Below are 7,500 nucleotides of genomic sequence, written 5' to 3' on the forward strand. Positions count from 1 at the left end.
CAGTGTTTTCACCTGAGCTGAGCCTACAGCATTTTTTTACTGTGTTTTTATGTTGTCTTCCTCATCATCACCCTTCTCAGTGAGTTCAGAATTATACAATTTTGACATCAGTCAGAAACAATAACCGGGCAAGTATTAGGATACTTAGAACCTTTAAGAATTCCTGTATTCAGTATGTCACAGAAATTAGTATTTTAACACGTTCTCAAGGGACAACACTATTGACCTTATTCTGCAGTGCACATTTTTGCAATTGTTTTAGAACTTCAGATTCAGTTGCCTATGGGAGAAATGACTATGAATAATAAATGGAAGAAAACAGTCTACTTGCTCTACAAAAAACCGTGTTCATGACTATACATAAAATATAGAATAATATAATAAGAAAACCTTAAACATCAAGCAGCATAACAAGCTGTTTATAACCTCTAAAAATCTATCTAAGAGAAAGAAATCTCCAGCCAAAAACAATTCCAATGGTGGCGCCCGCACGTATAAAGAATGGCAATAAAAGTATTCATAATTTATTGATTCTATTTATGGAAATTTATTTTTGTGATCTAGGCATACATTTGTCATTTGATAAAGGAATCACAACTCTTTCTTAAGTTGTAGCCCTTTAACCCAAAATAATAGCTCAAAATGTGTATTTATTTATTTATTTATTTTTAAATTTTACTTTTTTTATTTAATATTTTGGTTTGATGTTATCTTTAATAATGCTGATAACAATGAATAGACTTTATTTATAAAAATCCCAATAAAATACAGTAGTGGCGGAAGAAATAAGAGACCAAGGAGTCAGTTTCTCTTGATTGAGTAAAATGTTCATATGCATGTTATTCTATAGGTCTGATAACATCTCTTTCTTCAAAATTTCAAATAAAAATAATGTCTTTTAGAGCATTTTTTGAGGAAATGGCAACTGTCAGAAACAATAATGGTTACTGAAAATCAAGGTTAAATTGACTACTTGACACCTCTAAAGCTAAAACATTAGTATTGTTTTAACTAAAGATATGACCATGTCTAAAAACTTGATGCTATCTTGTTATTTAAGCAAAAATTATAAATAAATAAGTAAAAATTATTATAATTTAAATTATAATATGTATGTGCAGTTGAAGTCAGAATTATTAGCCCCCCCTATGATTTTTTTTTTTTAATTCTCTTTTAAATATTTCCCAAATGATGTTTAACAGATGTCTGATATATATTTATATGTCGGATAATATTTTTTCTTCTGGAGAAAGTCTTATTTGTTTTATTTGGGCTAGCATAAAAGTAGTTTTTAATTTTTGTATAAACCATTTTAAGGTCAATATTATTAGCCCCTTTAAGCTAGTTTTTTTTCCTGATAGTCTACAGAACAAACTATCATTGTACAATAGCTTGCCTAATTACCCTAATTTGCCTAGTTAACCTAATCAACCTAGTTAAGCCTTTAAATGTCATTTTAAGCTATATAAAAGTTACTTGAAAAATATCTAGTAAAATATTATTTCCTATCATTATGACAAAAATAAAATAAATCAGTTATTAGAAATGAGTTATTAAAACTATTATGTTTAGAAATGTGTGGAAAAAATCTTCTCTGCGTTAAACAAATTGAGGAAAAAAGGAAATATAACAAATTTTATATATAGTTTTTTAAATGTTTATAGTAATTTACAAAATAAAACATACAATAGTGACTAAAAATGAAATGTACAATATTTAAAATTATTAAAATATCTTTGATTTTAACATAATCATTTTTATAGGGAAAACACACACTATCTGTTGAGCTTACTTCTATTAAGTCTCTTCTTCATTTAAGTCTCTTTAGCTCACCAAACCTGCATTGACTCCAAAGTACAACAAAAACTTATTATTATTATTATTGTTACTATTGTTATTATTGGTATGATTATTATTATTATTATTATCATCATCATCAATTTTTATTAACATTTGAATACTTATGTATTTGATGATTAAAAATACCCTAAGACCAGCATTTATGTGATAAAGCTCTGTTGTAACATCATATTACAATATTGAATAGCTGAAAAAAAAAATTATTTTAATTTTTTGTCAAAGAACATTGTAAAATTAGTAGTTTTATTTAACAAGGATACTATGAACAAAAGTGAGGATAAAGTCATTTATAATTTCTTGCATTTTTAATAACGGCAAATGCAGTTCTTTTGAAATTTCTATAGTCATCAAAAAAAGTTTACAAACTCCTCCCTGTAAGTCTGTCCGCTTTGCCCACCAGGATGTAGATGTGTGTCTGATGGACTGAAATGCCACCTGAAAGAAGCAGAGGAACAGGAGGCTAAAATACTTAGCAATGCAAATGAATATGGTATCAGCAAGCTATCAGAAAATAAGCAGCTGTGATCATTGTAATGTGTTTTGTCTCTGCTGTGTAGTCTGTTGTCCAGCGGAAAGTTCCGGAAACTGTGGGATGGCTTCTGAAGGTTGTCTGTCGTTTCAAGATGGCCAACCATTCTGGCTCAAGCTCAAGCTTCTCGTAGAAGCTTCCTCCACAATCTGCAATAACAAAACAACTGAATCTACTTCTGGATCTCACTTCATACTAAAACATGCTGGATGATGGAAACAGCAGCAGGATCATTACCTGAAGGAAGACATTTCGTGAGAGAAACTGTGCTGATCTTCAGGGCAGCATTATTCATTGTTGTTAGCCTGAAGGGACAAACAGCTTGTTGTTGTTCATTTCAAACTGATATCATACATTTTGGGTGACGCAGTGGCGCAGTGGGTAGCACATTCGCCTCACAGCAAGAAGGTCGCTGGGTCGATCCTCAGCTCAGTTGGTGTTTCTGTGTGGAGTTTGCATGTTCTCCCTGCGTTCGCGTGGGTTTCCTCCGGTTACTCCGGTTTCCCCCACAGTCCAAAGACATGCGGTACAGGTGAATTGGATAGGCTAAATTGTCCATAGTGTATGAGTGTGTGTGTGTGTGTGTATGTGTGTATGTTTCCCAGAGATTGGTTGCGGCTGGAAGGGCATCCTCTGTGTAAAAACTTGCTGGATAAGTTGGCGGTTTATTCCGCTGTGGCGACCCCAGATTAATAAATGGACTAAGCCGACAAGAAAAGTAATAAATGAATCTACATTTTATTCTTAGCCTTTTTCACACATTTGGTCTGAAACCTGTAACTGCAAGAGATATAAAAGATTTTACTTCGTCATATATGAAAGTCTTTCGCAAGTAAATTATCCTCTTTTGATTTAAAATAACTTCCATGACACAAAGGGCTCTATTTTGACAATCCATGCGCAAAGCGCAGGGCGCAAACGCATTAAGGGCGTGTCAGAATCCATTTTTGCTAATATAAGAATGGAAAAATCCATTTTGCGCCATGGTGCATGGTCTAAAAGGGTTGAGCTTATTTTCTTAAAGAGTATAGGTGTGTTTTGAGAATAAACCAGAGTCTTATCTCCCATTGCCTTTAAGAGCCAGTTGCATTTTACTTGACGACTTTTCAAGTGGATAAAACTGAGCCATTAACTAGCAAGAAAACAGTTAAACAGAGCATCTACAGCGCGAGAAAGAGAGATAAGGCCTCTCATTATCTATTTTTACTTTCGCTCTTATGATAGGAAAACCTTGTACGCACAGACATCAATTAGCCTATGAATAATTAATTTAGTTTGTTAAGCGCAAAGATTTGTTTCAAAACTTTTTCTAAATTCATTTCTAATTTCCAGCAAACGAATAAATGAACAATAATAATGAAATGTGTTCAAAAAACTGAGTTATATCCAAATACGCATGCTGTGCTCAATATGGTCTAAAACCTGACAGGTGGGCAAATCTAAGCTTGTTTTTATTAAAACAAATATAAATATGGATATAATAAATAATACATCTAAAAATAATAACATTATACAAAAGTAAATTGTCACAAATAAACTGAAAAAGCCCCCCGAGATGAAGAAGGCATGAAAGTATAGTTTTCATATTCATGTAGGCTAGAAAATAATATGTTTTGTAATAATTTAATCCTTTTTATTTATATCCCATACATATATCCTTATTATATCCTATATATATCCTTAATATTTTAATTATTTTTCAAATGTAAAGATATTTGTGTATTGCTCTACATCTTGTGTGTATTAAGCAGTGTGTAAGCGAGGCGCAACTCTGCGCTGGACAATAGACTGGCTTTGTTCTGGTCTATTGAAAAATCTATTATGGTTTCTCAAAATAGCAATGCGCCAGCAATGCGCCTCAAAACGCCTTCCTTTATAGACCAGAACAACTATGAGCGCAAATGCGTTTGTTATTTAAACAGCGTGGCGCAAAACGTCAAAACGACTCTTGCACCAAGCTAAAACTTGTGCGTCACACGTTGCGCCACATTGCGCCGGGTGTATGATAGGGCCCTTAGTTTCAAATGTGGATGAAAAAATATTCCGTGGGCATATACGTTATAACAGATATAGCGTACACTCACTGGCCACTTGTCCAACTGCTCGTTAAGGCAAATATTTAATCAGCTAATCAAATGGCAGCAACTCAATGCATTTAGGCATGTAGACATGGTGAAGACGATCTGCTGCAGTCCACACCGAGCATCAGAATGGGAAAGAAATGTGATTTAAGTGACTTTAATTGTGGCAAAGTTGTGCCAGACGGCCTGGTCTGAGTATTTCAGAAACTGCTGATCTACTGGGATTTACAGAGGGTTCACAAAGAACGATCAGAAAAAGAGAAATATCCAGAGAGCAGCAGTTCTGTGGGCGCAAATGCCTTGTTGATGCCAAAGGACAGAGGAGAATGGCCAGACTGGTTCCAGCTGATAGAAAGGCAACAGTAACTCAAATAACACCTCGTTTACAACTGAGGTATGCAGGAGAGCATCTCTGAACACACAACACGTCTAACCTAGAGCTGGATAGGCTACAGCAGCAGAAGACCACACCGGGTGTCACTCCTGTCACCTAAGAGCAGGAAACTATTCGCACAGGCCCACCAAAATTGGACAATAGAAGATTGGGAAAATGTTGCCTGGTCTCATGAATCTCGATTTCTGCTGAGGCATTCGGATGGTAGGGTCAGATTTTGCTCTCAACAAGATGAAAGCAAGGATCCATCCTGCCTTGAATCAACGGTTTAGGCTGGTGGTGGTGGTGGTGTAATGGTGTGGGGGATAATTTCTTGGCACACTTTAAACCCATTAGTACCAATTGAGCATCATGTCTATGCCACAGCCTACCTGAATACTGTTGCTGACCATGTCCATCCCTTTATGACCACAGTGTACTAATGTTCTCCCAACTTCCGGCAGGAAAAAGCGGCATGTCATTCATTTATTCTTTTTCTTTTCGGCTAAGTCCCTTTATTAATCCATGGTCGCCACAGTGGAATGAACCGCCAACTTATCCAGCATAAGTTTTATGCAGCGGATGCCCTTCCAGTGGCAACCCATCTCAGGGAAACATTCACACACTCATTCACACTCATACACTACAGACAATTCAGCCTATCCAATTCACCCGTACCTCATGTCTTTGGACTGTGAGGGAAACCGGAGCACCCGGTGGAAACCCACACAAACAGCCTACAACAGCCGACAAATCATTTGCAACTTTGCAACATTTGCAGCCGACAAATCTGCAGCAACTGCTTTTTTGATGCTTTCGTGTCAATATGGACCAAAATCTCTGAGGAATATTTCCAGTACCTTGTAAATGTATGCCACGAAGAATTAAGGCAGTTTTGAAAGCAAAAGCGCGTCCAACCCGGTACTAGTAAAGTGTACAGTGAGTTTTACAAAATAATATGGGCATAACTTTGCCATGATGACAACACATAATATTTTACTACATATTTTCAAGATACTATTCAGCTTAAAGTGCCAATTAAAGGCTTAACAAGGTAAATTAGGTTAACAGGGCATGTTAAGGTAATTAGGCAAGTCATTGTATGACTGTGGTTTGGTCTGTAGACAATTGAAAAAAAACATAGCTTTAGAAAACTAATAATATTGATCTTTTTTTTACCCAGAAGAAACAAATAAAGTAAAATAAAAGTAAATAAAGTAAAATAGTGTAAAAAAAAATCCTTCTTCTAATAAACATCATTTGGGACAAATTTGAAAAAGAAAAGAAATTTACAGGAGGGCTAATCATTTTTACTTCATATTACAATGAATGCCATGTAGTGTGTGAAACAGGCTCAATCCAAGCTAACCAAAAGCTTTCGTTTGTCAAAAGCACAGAGTGACAGTGAATGAGGACTCACCTGGTGCTGCATCAGAGTTGAGTTGAGTGCAGGTGAGCAGAGATTCAGTATCTGGACTTCAGGTGTTCTAGAAGCTCAGCAGCAGCAGCAGCAGCAGGGCTTCCCAAAGTACTGCTCTCCACTTCCTGTCTGAGGAACTTCTTCCTGTGCACAAGAGCATTTGTGTTGCTGTATACTGATAAATGGCTCACGAATAATCATGCAGCAGGAAGATGACTTTGGGCATCTACATCTGGAGAAATTCAGTGAGAATGTTTTAATTTCATTAGAGAGGAGTCTGATGTGCATCAAATCTATTCTAATCCAGTTCCTGGGCGAGGCAGTGGCGCAGTAGGTAGTGCTGTCGCCTCACAGCAAGAAGATCACTGGGTCGCTGGTTAGAACCTCGGCTCAGTTGGTGTTTCTGTGTTTCTCCCTGCCTTTGTGTGGGTTTTCTTCCAGGTGCTCTGGTTTCCCCCACAGTCCAAAGACATGTGGTACAGGTGAATTGGGTAGGCTAAATTGTCCATAGTGGATGAGTGCGTGTGTGTGTGTGAATGTGTGTGTGAATGTTTCCCAGAGATGGGTTGCGGCTGGAAGGGCATCTGCTGCCTAAAAACTTGCTGAATAAGTTGGCGGTTCATTCCGCTGTGGCGACCCCGGATTAATAAAGGGACTAAGCTGACAAGAAAATGAATGAATGAATAATCCAGTTCCAGCTGCTTTTAACAAAACAGTAAATCTGACTGCTTGACACTGAAAACTGGATTTATAAAATGCATTGCAATAATTATAAAACACTAGATGTCATTCACTTTAAACAAACTAGGTCAAATTTAAAGTCCCCCTCTATTGCACAATAATGGAACTGTCCAACTGTTGCTGTCCAACTTATTATTATTATTTTTTTTAAATGGGCTTAATTTAAATTTATTAATTTAAATGGGCCTCATTGCAAAGTAAATGATTTTAGATTCTCTGCTTTTTTTTGCAATTTATTTATTTATTTATTTAAAAATGAGGATTGGATAGTAAAAATTGTTACACGTTAAATCAATTACTTTCACAGAGTATAAATATAAGAAACTAGTTATTATACACTTAGTTTAAGAGTAGGCACTAAGGCCCAACCCTATTTCACCAAGGTCCACTTATTTTAAAATGTCTGGCCTCTCCCCTCACTAATAGTAGTTATATAGTATTAATCTCTAGGTCAGTGGTTCTCAAACTGTGGTAACGCGGGCTTCCTGATAGTGGT

General features: G+C 36.0%; 2 protein-coding genes across 3 annotated transcripts in view; both read right to left on the bottom strand.

The window, feature by feature from the left end:
• LOC147846427 (uncharacterized) overlaps positions 1-484 on the bottom strand; it is a 10,761-nt gene extending 10,277 nt beyond the window's left edge. For both annotated transcript variants that reach the window (XM_087241142.1, XM_087241143.1), the window contains exon 1: positions 1-484. This exon is cut by the window's left edge and continues 2,749 nt beyond it. The gene's annotated coding sequence lies outside the window, so the exon portion shown is untranslated.
• A 1,662-nt stretch (positions 485-2,146) lies between these two features.
• LOC147837182 (uncharacterized) overlaps positions 2,147-7,500 on the bottom strand; it is an 8,801-nt gene continuing 3,447 nt past the window's right edge. The window contains exons 2-4 of the mRNA XM_087241144.1: positions 6,264-6,407; positions 2,627-2,694; positions 2,147-2,538 (exon numbers count right to left, since the gene is read on the bottom strand). The gene's annotated coding sequence lies outside the window, so the exon portion shown is untranslated. The remainder of the gene's footprint in view (positions 2,539-2,626; positions 2,695-6,263; positions 6,408-7,500) is intronic.

Source organism: Danio rerio, chromosome 2 (assembly GCF_052040795.2).
Source record: "Danio rerio strain M-AB ecotype USA chromosome 2, GRCz13ab, whole genome shotgun sequence".
NCBI classification, from domain to species: Eukaryota; Metazoa; Chordata; class Actinopteri; order Cypriniformes; family Danionidae; genus Danio; species Danio rerio.